At 35.9% G+C, this 18,925-nt stretch overlaps 1 protein-coding gene across 3 annotated transcripts in view; it reads right to left on the reverse strand.

Moving 5' to 3' along the window:
* Positions 1–18,925, reverse strand: part of LOC127880898 (plexin-A4-like) — a 137,154-nt gene that overhangs the window by 75,077 nt on the left and 43,152 nt on the right. The window contains exon 1 of one of the 3 annotated variants that reach the window (XM_052428381.1): positions 10,753–10,903. The exons of the other annotated variants lie outside the window; for them this stretch is intronic. The gene's annotated coding sequence lies outside the window, so the exon portion shown is untranslated. Of the gene's footprint in view, positions 1–10,752; positions 10,904–18,925 lie in introns of those variants that run through there. 3 annotated transcript variants of the gene reach the window in all.

The following is an 18,925-nucleotide window of genomic DNA, read 5'->3' on the forward strand; positions in this document are numbered from 1 at the left end:
ACAGGCGTATTGCTTGTAGGTTACTCTCATATATCACATTTAATTAACACAAATGTATGTGCTACCTACTACAATTTGCTGGGAGAAGTTTTGTTTTAAGTACGCCTCTGATTTCAGCCCAGAAACTGATACTTGTGAACTCTGTTAGCATAAATAACAGGCTAAAAGGCGCCCATAATATTAATATACAGTTTTTTCCATACATGTATTGCACAAAATAAATGAGATCATTATAATAATTAAGTTAGAGACTATTCTCGTAAATAAATAATAAGAGTACTTTAATATAAGCCCCATCATGGGAAAATGGATCTTATGTAATCATACAGTCTGGTGGGAAGCTATTCTGTCCACATATGGCATAAGACCCATAATCTCCCAGGGTGCAGATCATATGAGTCGCATTCTGAGAAAACTGGGCTTATTGCATTTGCGTAAAGTTTCGTCCCAGATTAGCCTGTCCTGTGCCGTTTGCACAGGCTAATCAGGGACGACACTTTCCGCTGTTATGATATTTTCTGTTTAAAGAAAGTCTCTTCTTAGCAAAAATCTAGTTTGGGCGGAAAGTGTCGTCACTGATTAGCCTGTGTGGACTGCACAGGCTAATCTGGGACGACACTTTACGCACATGCATTAAGCCCAGTTTTCTCATAACACGACACATATCATGTAATCATGCACAATGGTCACTAGCAGGTCAATGTTGCCAAGCTATAACCTTAACCAAGGCTACTGAAGCTTGGCTAACAATCGATCTGGTGACGAAAAAAGGTGAAAACAAGACAATTCAGGACAAAAAGTATGGCTTCAATTAAAAAACAAAGGAAGTTCAACATTATTTTGAAATATTGCAGGAAAAAGCAGGGAAAAAAGGTCTTGTGCTTTACAAGCTGATAAAACTTACAAGATCATGGAAAGAGACAAAATGGTTCATAAATCTTTCACATTAGCACAATGCATTTCTGTGAAACAGTATCCCAATATGGACCAGATGTCAAACATACAGACATTATCACATCTTCACCCTTCTAACTTAACAATGTGCATAAAATGAACACAAAAAGTTTTACAGCATTTAGGAATACTTGAAATTGCACACTAAACCTTTCCCCCATAAGAAGCAAAGTGAAAATGGCTATGTGCAAACAGCATAAAACAAGAACAGCCTGCTAGAAACTTGCATTCTGTTCAGGTTTTATTCTGTTTGCTGCTCATCAGTATCTTAGGGTTGGAAATGAAGCCTTTCAAACTTGAATCTAGTAAGAAAGGTCTTTAAAATGTAACTTTCTAAAGGACTTCACAGGAGTAATAAAAGCTGCGCCATGAGCGCATGATACGCCCGTCGTTCGCCAATGAAGTAGTAAGGTAATAAATAACCCTTTGAATCATTTTTTTACTTCAGTTTATTTGTATTTGAATACATGGTTTATTTTATAAGTACATGAGCATGGAAATCACGAAATTTTGACGAACAAAGTCCCATAACTCTGGAACGACAATTCAGAATTCCGTCAAAAACGAAAGGGGATCAGGGTTTATCAATATTAAGATTGTGTTGAAATTTGAAAAAAATCCATCGAAGGATATTTGAGCTACAGTAGGACATTCAATGAAATCACGGAATTTTGACGAACAAAGTCCCATAACTCTGGAACGACAATTCAGAATTCCGTCAAAAACGAAAGGGGATCAGGGTTTATCAATATTAAGATTGTGTTAAAATTTGAAGAAAATCTGTCAAAGGATATTTGACGTAGCGTACGACATTAACAGACGGACGGACGGACGGACGGACGGACGGAGAGACGGACGCAGGGTATACCATAATACGTCCCGTCATAGACGGGCGTATAAAAAATCCATCGGGGGATATTTGAGCTACGGTAGGATACATGAACAACAATAACATTTAAGGTCACAGTGACCTTGACCTTAGAATGAATGACCTTGAAATGACCAGTGGTCATCTAAGTGTGCTTGCAAACCTTCATGTCAAGTTTGAAGACTCTATGTCCAAGCATACCAAAGTTATAACAATTTTAACATTTTAACATTTAAGGTCACAGTGACCTTGTGTGACCTTGACCTTAGAATGAATGACCTTGAAATGACCAGTGGTCATCTAAGTGTGCTTGCAAACCTTCATGTCAAGTTTGAAGACTGTATGTCCAAGCATACCAAAGTTATAACAATTTTAACATTTTAACATTTAAGGTCACAGTGACCTTGACCTTCAAATGAATGACATTGAAATGACCAGTGGTCATCTTCTAGTACTGGCCAATCTTTATTTCAAGTTTGAAGACTCTAGGTACAAGCATACCAAAGTTATAACATGAAATAAGAACTTTAACATTTTTACATTCAAGGTCACAGTGACCTTGACCTTCAAATGAATGACCTTGAAATGTCCAGGGGTTACTTACTAGTTCTGGCCAACCTTCATGTCAAGTTTCAAGACTCTAGGTCCAAGCATACCAAAGTTATAACAACTTAACATTTTTATATAGCTACAGTAGGACATTCAATGAAATAACGAAATTTTGACGAACAAAGTCCCATAACTCTGGAACGACAATTCAGAATTCCGTCAAAAACGAAAGGGGATCAGGGTTTATCAATATTAAGATTGTGTTGAAATTTGAAAAAAATCCATCGAAGGATATTTGACGTAGCGTACGACATTAACAGACATACGGACGGACAGACGGACGGACGGACAGACGGACGCGGGGTATACCATAATACGTCCCGTCATAGACGGGCGTATAAAAATACGTATTTAAGTGCTAAAGAGCTATATTTCTTTTAGCTGCATCCAAGGGTTTTCAAAACAGATCATTACCAGCTGTTGAATTGACTGATGTGAAAGCAAACATAGGTTTAAAAATCCCATTAATGTTATATCAGGTAGTGATTATATCCCTTGATTGTAAGACAACCAAGAGTTACTGCTCTTATCATGTCAGAATCAATCACTAAGATGTGGCAGAAAGCCATAAACCCAAACAAAGGGCCTATTGTAAATGAAAGGGTACAGTCTATAACTATACAGGGAAACACAGCAAAACTCTACCATGAAATCTCAATATTCTGTTTCAATTAAACTCCTCAGATTCCTTGTCCAACTTTGTGGTGCTGTGAGTGAATCTCAATTCAGCATCTGATGAATGGTTTAAGTAACAAGTAATTGCAGTAATGAGAAAGTTCTTGAAATTAATGAAACATGATCATTTAAAGTTTAAATAATTTTCTATTCAAACATATACTTAAACTAAACACACAGTGATTAATTCAAACAACATAAATAGCATTACATTACATTTACAAAATAAATTTAAAGGTGATTTATTTTATTTCTAAAAAAACTGCCTTAAGGATTGGATGAGTGCAGACTACTAATAAAAAACTTTGATGGTAGCTCAATTGACTTCCAAAATGTTCTTCCACAGCATTTCAATGGTGTTTTCATTTTTAATTATGGTCACCTTCTAACCATGCCCCACTTGACAAAACACATGCAGCCGCCAATGATCACAATTAGCATAATAAGAACATTAGATTTATCAGGCAACCATCCCCTGCTGTAAATGGCTCATATTCATGTTGATATTGGACATAAATCACACAGAGGACGCCAGAATCAATATCCTTTAAAGAGGGAACTATGTGCCAAACATGCATGTGTGCACTCACTAAATGCTTTCAAATTACCATAGCAACAGACACCATCTTTTAAATTCATTAAAATTTATTGCATCTATTTGCAACACAACAAAATGGAAAGCAGTTTGCTGAAGCAAAAGCAGTTTATTACGCACTTTAGCAGATTTTCATAAGACAACATTGATAATTGTGTGTGTTTTTGAGAACTAACATGTGTTTGATTTCCTTTATTTAAACAATAAAAAAAATGCCTTTTCACATACATTTACAATTAACAGCCATTATTGGTAATGGCAAGATGCAAGAAAAGAACTAGAAGTAAGCCTTTTTCATTTCCTTTTCCCACTTACTTGTAATCACAATCATCAGCTTGACATGTTTTTTTCTTCATAACTATGGTTGAAAAGCATCATAATGAACTATCTATCCCAAATGTGACCGTCTATTTAGAATGTGACTGTCTAGCACAAAGGTGGCTGTCTATATCCCAAATGTGACTGTCTATATCCTAAATGTGACTGTCTATCCCAAATGTAAATGTCTATCCCATATATGACTTTCTATATCCCAAATCTGACAGCCTATCCCAAATGTTACTTTCCATCCTAAATGTGACTGTCTATATCCCAAATGTGACCGTCTGTATCCCTAATGTGACTGTCTGTGGCAAATATGTTTGTCTATCTCTAATGCGACTGTATATCTCAAATGTAAATGTCTATACCAAATATGACTGTCTATACCCCAAATGTGACGTTCTTTATCCAAATGTTACAGTCTATCCTAAATGTGACTGTCTATATCCCAAATGTGACTGTACGTATCCCAAATGTGAGTGTCTATCCAAAATGTGAAAGTCTATCCCAAATGTGACTGTCTATATCCCAATTGTGACTGTCTATCCCAAATGTGACAGTCTATCACAAACATGACTGTCTATATCCTAAATGTGACTGTCTATCCCAAATATGACTGTCTATATCCTAAATGTGACAGTCTATCCCAAACATGACTGTCTATACCCTTAATGTTGACTGTCTATCCCAAATATGACTGTCTACATCCCAAATGTGACTGTCTACATCCCAAATGTGACTGTCTACATCTCAAATGTATCTGTCCATCCCAAATGTGACTGTCTATATCCTAAATGTGACTACCTACATCCCAAATGTGACTGTCTACATCCCAAATGTGACTGTCTACATTCCAAATGTGACTGTTTATCACAAATGTGACTGTCTATCCCAAAAGTTACTGTCTATCACAAATGTGACTGTCTATCCCAATTATGACTGTCTATACCCCAAATGTGATTGTCTACATCTCATCCCAAATGTATCCGTCCATCCCATATGTGACTGTCTACATTACAAATGTAACTGTCTATCCCAAATGTGACTGTCTATATTCTAAATGTGACTGTTTACATCACAAATGTGACTGTCTATATCCTAAATGTGACAGTCTATACTGAATGTGACTGTCTATACCAAATGTGAATGTCTATATCCCAAATGTGAAAGTCTATACTGAATGTAACTGTCTATCCCAAATATGACTGTCTATATCCTAAATTTGACTGTCTACATCACAAATGTGACAGTCTATACTGAATGTGACTTTCTATACCAAATGTGACTGTCTATATCCTAAATGTGACTGTCTACATCACAAATGTGACAGTCTATACTGAATGTGACTGTCTATACCAAATGTGACAGTCTATACTGAATGTGACTTTATATACCAAATGTGAATGTATATCTGAATAAGTCTGCATATCCAAAATGTGACTCTCTGTCTGTCTATGACTTTTGTAAACCTTGGAAAATAATTTTCAGCTCTGAAATAATTTGTAAAACAAGAGCACCGCATAACAGGTGCCACGGTGGGCTGCAAAAGCTTGTCAGAATTTATTTTTTTAGAGGTCAGTGACCTTTGACCTAGTGACCCAAAATGGTTGTGGCCTGTAGAACTCATCAAGGTGCATCTACATATGAAGTTTCAAAGTTGTAGGTGGAAGCACTTTGATTTTAGAGGCAATGTTAAGGTTTTTGTTAAAGTTTTATATTAGAGGTCACAGTGACCTTGACCTTTGACTTAGTGATCCAAAAATGGGTGTGGCATGTAGAACTCATCAAGGTGCATGTACATATGAAGTTTCAAAGTTGTAGGTGGAAGCACTTTGATTTTAGAGCCTATGTTAAAGTTTGATATTAGAGGTCACAGTGATCTTGACCTTTGACATAGTGACCCAAAAATGGGTGTGGCGTGTAGAACACATCAAGGTGCATCTACATATGAAGTTTCAAAGTTGTAGGTGGAAACACTTTGATTTTAGAGCCAATGTTAAGGTTTTAGCACGAAGCCTAAGGCGGACGGCAGACGAGCTGGCTATGACAATAGCTCGGGTTTTCTCCGAAAACAGCCTCGCTAACCAATATCTTGAATGTACTCCACAATTATACCATATCAGTACTTTCGTTTGACTGTAGTGGATTTTGACTTCTATCAATCAAATTTGACTATAAACAATTCTAAATATGAATGAAATTACTCAATGAGACTACCAATCGTTGTTGTATGTCACCCTTTAGAGTTATTTCTGTCAAATTGAAAATTACCTTTCATCCTTCACTTGGACTGCTATGCTCAGTTGATTGCCATCCTTCAATTTGACAGACTACTTTCTGAAAATTTTACTCAGCAACTCTCAATCTCTGACAACAAGCTAATCCTACAAGTTGAATACTACCCTAAGTCTTAAAGCACTGTTCAAGGTAATTCTTAATTTTCAAACAGTTTCAAAGTTTGGGAAAACCCCTGATTTAATTTTGCCACAACTGTTTCCACATGAAATTGCAGCCTTCCCTTGATACATGCATGCATTGACTTAAATATTACTGTACATTTACTTTTACGCTCAACTAAGCAAACGTTGTTATTAATGCAAAGAGAAATTTAAAGCTGAAAAATAATACTTCACTTTCATCCTAATGTATCTCAAGTTACAGTTTTGACAGTTATTGACAGGATGCTTTACAAAATAAAAATTGAGCAATGCCTTTGACATGTTCAAGTCAATTGAAATGCCATTTACAAATCAAATGATAGTTATGTAGTATAACAAAAATTGTCTTGCCAGAGACTTCAGGTGTTTATCAAAGGGCAGTTGGTCTGGAATTTAAATAGCAAGCAATACATGCTGAAAACAAAAGCCAGGTTTTGACAAGAGCAATGGAGACTGATTCAGCCTGTATAACACAGCAGATACTGTCTTCTATGGAGTTTTGATATGTGTCTTCCATCCTTCTTACAAATGCATATATAATAACGCTTGGTATATTTATAAAGCAAGGAAGGATAGTGATTCACTTTAAGAGTTATTGCCATTGTGCCCAGAGCACTGCATATGTTTCCCAGATGTTAGCTTATTTTATTTTAGCCTAGATAGGGGAAAACTGGGTTTAATGTTTGTGCTTAAAATGTCGGCAAAGATTTTCCTGTGCAGTCTGCACAGCCTAATGAGGGATGATACTTTTCGCATGTACTGGATTTTTATTTGGAAGGGACATTCGTTATATAATAAATTCCATTTAAGCAAAATGGGCCATCCCTGACTAGTCTGTACAGACTTCACTGTCAAATACAAGCTGTTTATCACCAAATTAGACTTTTGACCTTTTAAGTATGACCTTGACCTTTGATTTTATGTAACAGGTGATACAGCCACACTCTGTCTATTAATTATAATAATTTGCGGTAAGTAAAAATTATGTCTTAAAATTGAATGATTAATGAAAACATGACAGCCTGGACAAGCAGCTTTATACCCAATTTGACCTTTGACCTTTTAGTGTGACCCAGAACATTAAGGTAGGAAGATGCCCTTTATATTCACAAAATATTCACAAAGCCGTGTCCTCAGGGTTGTCATACAGGCCTTTTCCTCCCTAATGCCACGGGTCCGAAATTCGGCCCCATTCCCAATGCAAATCTGATTGTTTTTTTCCCAATTGAAAAAAAAATTCCCAATTCAAAAATAAAATAAAATATACATATATATATATATATTTATTTTTTTTAACCTTTAAATATAGAAGTTAACCAGATCCAGTGTAGAAAATAGAAAAATATTGCATAATTACATTATGTGTTGCCTTGAATTTGTTTTCAAAACAGTAAAATATGTAAAATTGATTATTTAAGACTTTCCTTATTTTCCCCAAAATCCGGCGTTTCACGCTATTTTTTTCACCTAAAAAAAGGCCAGGCCTTTTCCCCAAAATCAGATTTAAAAAACCTGTATTTATCACACATGTTCATAATATTTTGTTAAATTTTAATAATATGTTATCAAAATAGTCGTTATTTACCAGTTAACAGCTTCTTTAAAATAAAAGAAACACTAATTACAGGCGATTATTTTTCCCAATTGAGCCAGTTTTGCAATTAATTTTTTCCCAAAATGGGGTTTTTCATGACGCGAAATTCCCAAAATTCCAATGTGGCGTTTTTCCAAAATGGAGCAGAAAAGGCCTGTCATATGTGGTAAGTTATCTTAAAATAGATGATGACTAATATACTTCCAGTCCCAATAAGCAGTTGTAGTTGCAAAATTTGATCTTTGTAGTGTGACCTTGACTTTGGAGAAAAGGTTTACATTTACATCTCATTATGTATCCCATTTGTGCAAAGTTATTACAAAACAAAAATACAACAGAGACAGAATATTCAATCTGTTTATAACCAAATTGGACCTTGGACCAATATGTGCGCCGTTGACCTTTGAGGAAGGTTTTGCATGTGGCACATTGCTTAATGGTGGTTTACATTTTAGCCAAGTTATTTTAAAATTCCTCAATATGGCAAAGTTATGGCTAAGGAGTGCTAAAAACATGACATATGTCACCATAAAAAAAATTGACAGACTTAAAAACTTGCTATCATGACAGCCAGTATTATATACTACAAAGGAATACTAAATCTGTCTTGCAAATGTTTAAAGCAAGAGCTATTAAAGTACTACAAAGATGGGCAATGAAAACAAAAACCTGCATTGAAATTTACTACATGTACGAAATAACACTTTTTAAGCAACAGACGTCATGAAATGTACAACATAATGTATATCTTCATAAAACTAATCTGAATATGGAAATTCTGTTTACATTTGATACATATTCACTTAAAGTACTTTGTTTTTATTGTTTTATTACCAACAATGATCAAGTCATAAAAAACTAGATCAGTCATTGAAAATGATGACTTCCTCCACATTATGTCTCATTTCAGGCAGGCACAAAACTGCAGTATTAGTAAATCAATCTTGACATTTTGTCACTTGCTCCTTCACATTGATCAACCCTGCCAAATGACGACCATTGTCACCATCATATTTCTTTAATTTTGACGAGTGACCATAGTTGACCTTGGTAGAAATGAGCATTGCAAGACTGACCATTGCCTACCATGGTCAACCATGGTTGAAATGATCATGATATCAGATTGACCATGGTTAACCTTATTCAAAGCATATAGACAGTGATTTTCAATGTTGTGTCTTTCATATTACAAAATAATTCAAAAGGAATATAGTAGGTTAACCCTTTCAGTGCGGGAACCAAATTTTAAAGGCCTTGCAAACAGTTTGGATCCAGATGAGACGCCACAGAATGTGGCGTCTCATCAGGATCCAAACTGTTTGCTATTCTGATAGTATTCTTTGAAAAAAATAGAAGAAAATGCTAATTTTAGAAATTCTGCAGACGACATTTTAGCAGACGACAAATTTCCCAGCATGCAAAGGGTTAAATTACTTCCATTTGTGAATCAGATCATCAATATTCTGTTCTTATGACATGTTTCTGATCAGAATAATGTATAAGTAATTGATAAAATATAATCTTTACAAATTTAAAACCACATTTTTTTTACAAATAATCATTTGCATTTCTTGTTAAGTATTAAGTACATTAAGTATGTAAACTCATCCTAAGAGTTGAAGTTGCTGCCAATGGCCGCAGTGAAAGATTATAAGCATTAGATTTCTATTAAAACAGGATTACACAAATAATTAGATACAGAGAAATGGCTGAAACTTATCAAGATGTTAAATCCCTAAAAAGTTATATGCAAAGAAATTCAAAATAATTTATGTAATTTTTTATCTGTTTTATATGTGTAAACATACTTATGTTACATAATCAATGTAATACATGAATCTATCACAGTAAATAATAAGTTGACACTATAACAACCTAGATATTTACATAAAACAGAAGATTGCAAGCCTATTAGTTCATGAACTAAATGTTTAATACATTCTGTTTATCAGCTGGTATAAACAAGGCTTTAATTTAGAAATACACCTCTGAAAATAAAATGAATGCAGAACATGTAAACACATACTGAATCATCCATCAAGGAGATCATTATATTAAAACAAGGCTATTGTCAAGCAATATGGTCCCCTACCCACTCCACCATTGTCAGAAATTCCACCATTTTCAGATTTTTTTTTGGGGGGGTTGACGTAGGAACAAAATGAAATGACGTGCATAATGTCCATATTGCCATCTATCCATGTTGCAAGTTTCATGAAAAAATATTAAGAACTTTAAAAGATATTGCAGGATCCAGAAAACCACCATTTTCAGCAGTATTTCTAGTCTATTTGTTGCCATAGCAACCAGATTTTTTGACGTAGGAACAAAATGAAATGACGTGCATAATGTCCATATGCCATCTATTCATGTTTCAAGTTTCATGAAAAAATATTAAGAACTTTTAAAGTTATCGCAGGATCCAGAAAAGTGTGACAGACAGACTCACAGACAGACAGACGGACACACAGAGTGCAAACCATAAGTCCCCTCCAAAGAGACCTGTAGGGGACAAAAACACTTGCATATTAATGATAATACACACAATTACTTCAACCATACAAAATTGAGCTGCAAAAGTATTAATTGTTCATCAAATCAAAATTGTTAGAAGTTTCTTATCATTTATAAAGAAATTGGCCAAAAAAATGAACAGGCCAAACAATGGCCACACATTGAGAGACGCCAATTTAATTACCTATTTCATTCTGGGCTAAAATCCTGAAAAAAATCCAAAACAGAACTGTGAAGTGCACAAACAGATTCCCAACAGCCAGCCAGAAAGCTAGTGAGTGTTCTTTCAGTCCCAGAGGCAGTGGACCATGTGCTATAAGAATCAATCTCTCCCTCTACTATCGCACTACTGTAACACTGTGATTGGCTGTATACAATGATAACCCTGTAGTAAACATAGCTACAGGGTCTATGCAAAAGCTGCCACTTAAAAGTTAAGTATTAAGCATGGGTTGTGGGTTTAACCCTTCACCACTTAGATATGTATTTTGACGCATAGAAAGTTAAATTTAATAAATACCTTTGTTGCTAAATTCAAGTTTCAAAGGTTTCATTTCCAACCCAAAGATAATAATGAGCAGCAAACAGCATGCAACCTGAACAAACTGTGAGTTACTCACAGGCTGTTCTTGTTTTTTGTCCCAGGTTAAAAAAGCCATTTTCTTTTTGCTATTTGCTTCTTATGGGGGAAAGGGTTAAACATTACTTGAGTCTAGTTTTGGGAAACAGGGCTGAATGCATGTGAGAAAAGTGTCATCCCAGACTAGACAGTGCCATTTGCACAGGCTAATCAAGTACGACACTTTCCGCTCTTGATGTATTTTTCATTTAAATTAATCAAAAGTCTCATCTTAGCAATAATCCAGAAAGTGCCATTCTTGATAAGCCTGTTCAGACTCCATCGGCTGATCTTACAAAAACACCAAAGGCATACGCATTAAGCCCCTTTTTCGCAGAGTGAGGCTCAATTATATCATTGAGTGAACAGTAAATGACAACTACATCTACAACTTTTGAGCCCAGCCTGTATTTTGAATTTTTACACGTCCACACCGCCTTTTAAGTGTTTTTTGAATGACATAACATCCTGATGGCAGCTGCTTCTTCACGGACCATTAACCACCCAAGATGCTTTGTAACATGTATGCACATTGGGTTTTTTATAATAATACACCAATTTGTCAGGTATAGGTTTTTTCTCCTCTTCCCAAAGTCATGGCAGTAATCAGAGGTGGAAATGGGGCGTGAAAATATTATAAGCTAGTAAAAATGGCTGGTATGATATTTTGACTCCCCATTTGATATGTAATTTTTCAAACAAGAAACATGGCAACACCACTTAATCAGGTTCCAAACATTGAGTTATCAGGATTTTTGTTTTATAATTGTGCAATCACAAGCAAGATATGCATGCATTTGCTACCTTAGGTATACCACAGAATTCTAAGCTATACCTTAAGCCAAACTCAACATTGAGTGTAAAAAAGTTTTTTTATTTGGGCCTTGCACTGTGAAAAGGGGGTTTAACTCTTTGAGTGCTGGAACTGAATTTTGAAGGCCTTTGCAAACAGTTTGGATCCAGATGAGACGCCACAGAACGTGGCATCTCATCAGGATCCAAACTGTTTGCTTTTCTGATAGTATTCTTTGAAAAAAATCGAAGAAAATGCTAATTTTAGAAATTCAGCAGACAACATTTTAGCAGACAACAATTTTCCCAGCATGCAAAGGGTTAAATGTAAATGGGTAGTGTCATCACTGATAAGCCTTTGCAGTCCGCATGTACAAAACTCTCTGTTATTATGATATTATCTGTTTAACCCTTTCCCTGATAGACCTCTTATCTGATCTGCTACTCCAGGCCAATACCAGTCCTGCTGTTCTGATAACAGTGACTCCATATACAGCTGATAAGCCTGACTACACCATCTCAATAGGGTTATTGGGAAAATAATGGAAACATTCTCAACTGTAACACCTGTCTTGTTTAGGCTTAATTTTCACTTAGTTTCTTGCATTTCACATCATTTGTGTCAATGTAAATATTGTAGAGAAATAAATTCTCATTCCAACCATATAAATTTTAAGTCTGTATTCTTATAAATAATACGAGGATATAAGTTATAACAAGTAATACTAGAAATGGCGCGGCAGAGGCCGACGCGTATCCCCACGCCGAATGTTTGACCTAGGTGTGCCCCAGGGTTGGTAATGGGGCCATGCATAGCTGAGATTGACCGTATTGTCATAAGAGAAGTTCATCATCAATTAGAAGTGAATTGGTGTAGAAATGAAGAAGTTATAGTAAAAGGCAATTTTGGGTGGGTGTGACATATGTGGGCAGGGCGCCCCAGGGTTGGTAATGGGGCCATGCATAGTTGAGATTGACCGTATTGTCATAAGAGAGGTTCAGTATCAATTTGAAGTGAATCGGTGTAGAAATGAAGAAATTATAGTAAAAGGCAATTTTGGGTGGGTGTGGTCTATGTGGGCGGGGCGCCCCAGGGTTGGTAATGGGGCCATGCATAGTTGAGATTGACTGTATTGTCATAAGAGAAGTTCAATATCAATTTGAAGTGAATCGGTGTAGAAATGAAGAAATTATAGTAAAGGCAATTTTGGGTGGGTGTGGTCTATGTGGGCGGGGCCCCAGGGTTGGTTATGGGGCCATGCATAGTTGAGATTGACCCTAATGTCATAAGAGAAGTTCAGTATCAATTTGAAGTGAATCCGTGTAGAAATGAAAAAATTATAGTAAATGGAATTTTTTGGAGGGTGTGGCCTATGTGGGCGGGCGCCCCAGGGTTGGGATTGGGGCCATGCATAGTTGAGATTGACCCTAATGTCATAACAAAAGTTCAGTATCAATTTGAAGTGAATCCGTGTAGAAATGAAAAAAATTATAGTAAATGGAAATTTTTGGTGGGTGTGGCCTATGTGGGCGGGGCGCCCCAGGGTTGGGAATGGGGCCATGCATGGTTGAGATTGACCGTATTGTCATAGGTGAGGTCCAGTATCAATTTGAAGTGAATCGGTGTAGAAATAAAGAAGTAAATGTAAAATAACCTAAAAAAATGAGTGATAATTTCTGACGCGGCCCCACCCCAACCCCTATAACTTTTGACCCAGGGGTCAGATCAAAATTCCAAATAGTGCAGGGTCGCACATATGCTCATAGCTACCATGTGTGTAAATTTCAAGGTTCTAGTGCTTTTAGTGTAGGAGGAGATAGTGGCCAGGACGGACGGACAGACGGACGGACGGACGGACGGACGGACGGCGGAGATCACCACAATATCCCCACCTTTTTTTCAAAAAGCGTGGGGATAACAAGCGTATGCGAATGCAACAAGAAGTGCAGTGAGAACCCCACCTTAAAATATTGAATTGTAACATTAAGAGATTAATCTTTTGATTTGTCGGCATTTTGTTTTTATTTCAGACTCCATGCAGTTTTCAGATCATAATCTCTGTGCTTTATTACCCGAACTCGTTAGTTTCTGGACACGTGTGCTACTGAAAAAAGCCACCGGGATTGCGTTTTATGGCCCAAACAAGCCCAAAGTGTCTAGTATCCCGTGTGTTTTATCCCTAAATGTTAGATAAGCACATGCATTATTAATTATTATGTTGGTCAGTACAAAAGGTCTACTGAAAACCGCCGACTGCGTCTTTGTTTTATTGCTCAATCAAGCAGCGATAATCCAATATCCTGTGTATTACAAAAACACCAACTTTAGATTAGCACGTGTCGTCTGTCAAAACCATGATTTTATATGTCAGTAAATATATTGAAGTAATTCTCGTAAATGATCTCGGAAACGGGACTTGCTTTAAACATTTATCATCACGATATTAATTTTAATAAGATAAATGAGAACCAAACAAACATACACAGACAACATAAAATATAAATAATTATGACAAATTAAATGGAAAAAAACGTTGGTCTATTTTCGAAAATCACTTTTACTTTCTCCCAATTTCCAGAAAATGACTTGTACATATTGCATAAAATCTAAATATAGATGACGCTGTTAATTGGTCGTTGTAAAAGAATATTCATGAACTGTACACGGCACTTTGCGTGCAATCAGATACAGTACAATAATTGTTGCAATATTGAAGGAACTAACATATGAAAATGATACAGCGTTTATTACTTTTATTTCATTCAGGAAAATGTCAAAATCATTTGCGAGATGCCCCAATACTTAAATGGAAATTCACTACGAAGCTTTTACTTTGCTGTCTGCGCTACGCAGTTTTTGTTATAAATAAATACACCCACGCCTATTTTCGCGCTCTTTTTGTCCAAACAAAGACCTGACACGAAAATATCATGGGCATATACATTTATTTATTTCTGGCTACAATTTGTAACAGAACAATAACTGTACACGATGCGCGCACACCACATTATGTTATTTACGCTAATTTGAATACCATTGTCCCGATTGGCCACCTATTTCATCAAATCTTTAAATAGAAACATATGCCGAAATTTATTTGACACTTTAGAAAAATGTCGGATGTTTGTGTTTATGAGTTTTCTTGAGCACTTTTGTCGTTAATATCAATCAGAATTTGCATTTGAAAATGGACATTGGGAATATACGGGATTATCGGGTAATGGATAGACACGGCCAAATTCGCATGTATGCGGTAATCGATAGAGACGGTAATAAACGCATGTATCGGGGAATCGATAGACTCGGGATTATACGCATCTATCGGGGAAAGGGTTAAAGAAAGTATCTTCTTAGCAAAAATCAAGTTAAGGCAGAAACTGTCGTCCCAGATCTGGAATGACACTTTACGCACATGCATTAAACCCCCTTGTCTAAGAGCACGGCTCATAAAAATTACAGTGACTGGTTACACTGATCCAACTGTACCAGGTTTCAAATGAAATACATAGGGAATATTACGCTAGTCAATTGTTCCAAGAGTTTGTATCAGTCAAGTGGCTTGTGCTATTTCGCATCACACTCAAGGCGGCGTAATATTCCTTTTATTATATGCAACAACTAACACAAACAGTTAACTTTTTTTTTTTTGCTTTAACAAAACTGACAAAACAATAACTAAAACGGTACGTAATAGTTTATTTAAGACGCGTATGAATACAGTTTATGTAAATTATCGTGTAAACATTTGAACCTGGAAAACACAGGTTTCCGACACGCTTACCTTAATGACATGCATCGTTAATCCAATGTTTATAACAATTTAGTTGACAACTTTATAACAAAAACGTTGAAACAATATGCACTTCCACTTCTATTCTTCCATGTCTTTATCGAAAGTTAGTTGAAACCACACTATTTTATTGTATTCCTATCAAAAGTTACATTTATGCATGACAAACAAACACTCCGAAATATGTTTTGCATTTGTTCGATGTTTCAAAAAATAGTTTACTGTTAAAAAACACTACGTCTGACATGTTCTTAAATTCCAGAGAGTTTTACTTAAACTAAAGGGGCGCCCCGCCCACATAGACCACACCCACCAAAAATTACCTTTTACTATAATTTCTTCATTTTTACACCGATTCACTTATAATTGTGTTTGGTAACAGAAATGACGTCACACGATATACTACGTATAATATTTCGTAATATAAAGCAGGGATTTCCTATTTACTGTGCGAATAATGTGATGTCATTAAATGGGTCAAAAAGTACGGCTAGTATGGTAATACTAAATCGGAAAACAGCGAGTCGCATAATACGAGATTTATTTCAACGATTGATACAACCTGTATTTTGTTAAAAGCATTAAAAAGGTATATAATAAAGAGCTAGGTCAGCGTGTGGGCTACCAACATACACATTTTCAGAACAATACCCTAGCTATTACTGTGGATGTTATTTTTATTTCAGGAAACAATGACCTTGATATCAACACAACTGGTCCCTTTTAAAATTCAAAACATTGTAGATATGTAAGCTACAAAATTTCAGTACAATATCTCTATCTTATTTTATCGAGCAGTAACCACAGTTTTATAAGTGACCTTGACCTGTATCCAACTGGCCCTGAATAAACTCCCATTCTAGATATGAATATCAGCAACCCTAAACAAATAAGCTATATATAGTCAGGATTTTCTGCAATACCTCTCTCCAAACTGAAATAATACAGCATATTCCATTTTTCTTTTTTAAGTAACAGTGACCCTTCAACCAACAAATCCCAAGTAAAATTCAACGAAGTTTTCATAAAAGCTTGCTTTTAGGAATGGTCAACACTAACCGGACACTGATATGCTTGCTGTTAACCAGGATGTTCAAGTTTCAGACATGGGCCATGATAGCCCATGGACATTATTAAATTTTCGTCGGCAATGTCCGACAGGCTTTCAGGTGAAATGCAAGATCATCAGACTAACTTTATTCATTGGTTACCGATTCATGATATTTCTAAATATAAAAAGTTGCACATGAATAACCTTATACCCATGCTTCCAAGTTTGAATGTTGAATGCTGAAAGTGTAGGGGTTCTTTGTTGGACAAGTTTGTGTCTTCGTATAAATATATAGTTATAATCTCCAAGCCAAAGGAGCCTTACCCTTGTAAAACTGGGCTCAGTGCATATGCGAAAAATGTTGTCTTGGATTTAAGCCTGTGCAGACTAACACAGGCTAATCAGACGACACTATCAGCTTTTATGGTATTTTCCATTTACATTATTTACTTAGCAAAAATCCAGTTAAGGGGGAGAGTGTCATCCCTGATTAGCCTGTGTGGGACTTATAAGAAATCCCTGATTAGCCTGTGTGGGACTTGTAAGAAAATGCATTAAGCCCTGTTTTCCCAGAGTAAGGTTCAAATTTAATTCAACAAAGATTGTAATTTGACTCACAACCTTGGATGGGACTGCTCTGAGTTATGTTAACCCTTTGCATGCTGGGAAATTTGTCGTCTGCTAAAATGTCGTCTGCTGAATTTCTAAAATTAGCATTTTCTTCGATTTTTTTCAATGAATACTATCAGAATAGCAAACAGTTTGGATCCTGATGAGACGCCACGTTCTGTGGCGTCTCATGTGGATCCAAACTGTTTGCAAAGGCCTTCAAAATCCGGTTCCAGCGCTGAAAGGGTTAATGTCTGGATCTTTTTACACTCAAAAGAGAGTATCAAAATAAGTTTGCATACAAATGTCCATTTGTAAAATTTACACAGCCGCATACAAGAATTGAAACCTTAAGGACAAACAGATCAGTGATATGAAGCAACCCTGGTGTATCAATGTTCATAAGAAAGTGACAGGCTTACATTTTGCATAATTTAAAACCAACAAAAATGCTTAAAGCTAAACCACTGCAATGCACAAAAAAGAAAAGCTTTAATCTATATTCAGAATTGCCCTCTATGCATTAAATAGCATGGGCTATGCAAAGGTATTTTAATGACTTCAAATTTGTATACAAGATTAAAACAGCTTTATAATTGATAAAAAATGATCACATCAAGACATTTTCTTGATTTATGAACGTTATAAAATATCACCACACTAAACTGAAAATTTCTTGGAAAATTAAAAAGAGCTATGTCACGACAGTGCGCTGTGCTCATCTTCTGCTTTGATAGTAGATTGTTAACTTCAGGTCAGTCATCTGATTCATAAACCACTAATACAGTCATATCCAAGCTTGTCACAAATTTAAACAAGACAGTAGGTCTTCTTTTTTTACAAGACCTACTGGCTACAGAATATAAAAGTAAAATAACCAGGTTTCATTGCTGGGATCAATATCATGACAGTGTGATTCACGATGATCATAATTATAAATTACAATGCAATGACAACCACACAAATTGATATTTGTATCATTTAATCATAGGATTTATGATTATCTTGTTAAGTGACTAGGCCGTCATGGATTTGGAACAGCATTTCTCAGATAATTACCCAGACATGGCCAAAGACTGTCAAAGTTTGCAGGACAGACATGCCTGTGAGGAGCCCCAATCTATAAGCCAGTTGTAAATCTCACCCTCCTCAATTATAAATGTTTTACCAGACAGGGCATAGAGGCAGGAAAGGTATATTCAACAAGAGATGACCCTTTTTCAGAAACGCAATGCCTCCTATTGCACCGCTTTGAAATAAAATTTCAACATATCATTTGGCATGTGTAGAAATTATCTCCCTTTTAAAGCTTGTTACTTCCCTTGGATTGTATTTTTTTTACTTTTGACCTTGAAGGATGACCTTGACCTTTCACTACTAAAAATGTGCAGCTCCATAAGATACACATGCATGCCAAATATCAAGTTGCTATCTTCAATATTGCAAAAAGTTATGGCCAATGTTAAAGTTTTCAGACGGACTGACGGACGGACAG

This window comes from Dreissena polymorpha, chromosome 5 (genome assembly GCF_020536995.1).
Source record: "Dreissena polymorpha isolate Duluth1 chromosome 5, UMN_Dpol_1.0, whole genome shotgun sequence".
Taxonomy (NCBI): Eukaryota; Metazoa; Mollusca; class Bivalvia; order Myida; family Dreissenidae; genus Dreissena; species Dreissena polymorpha.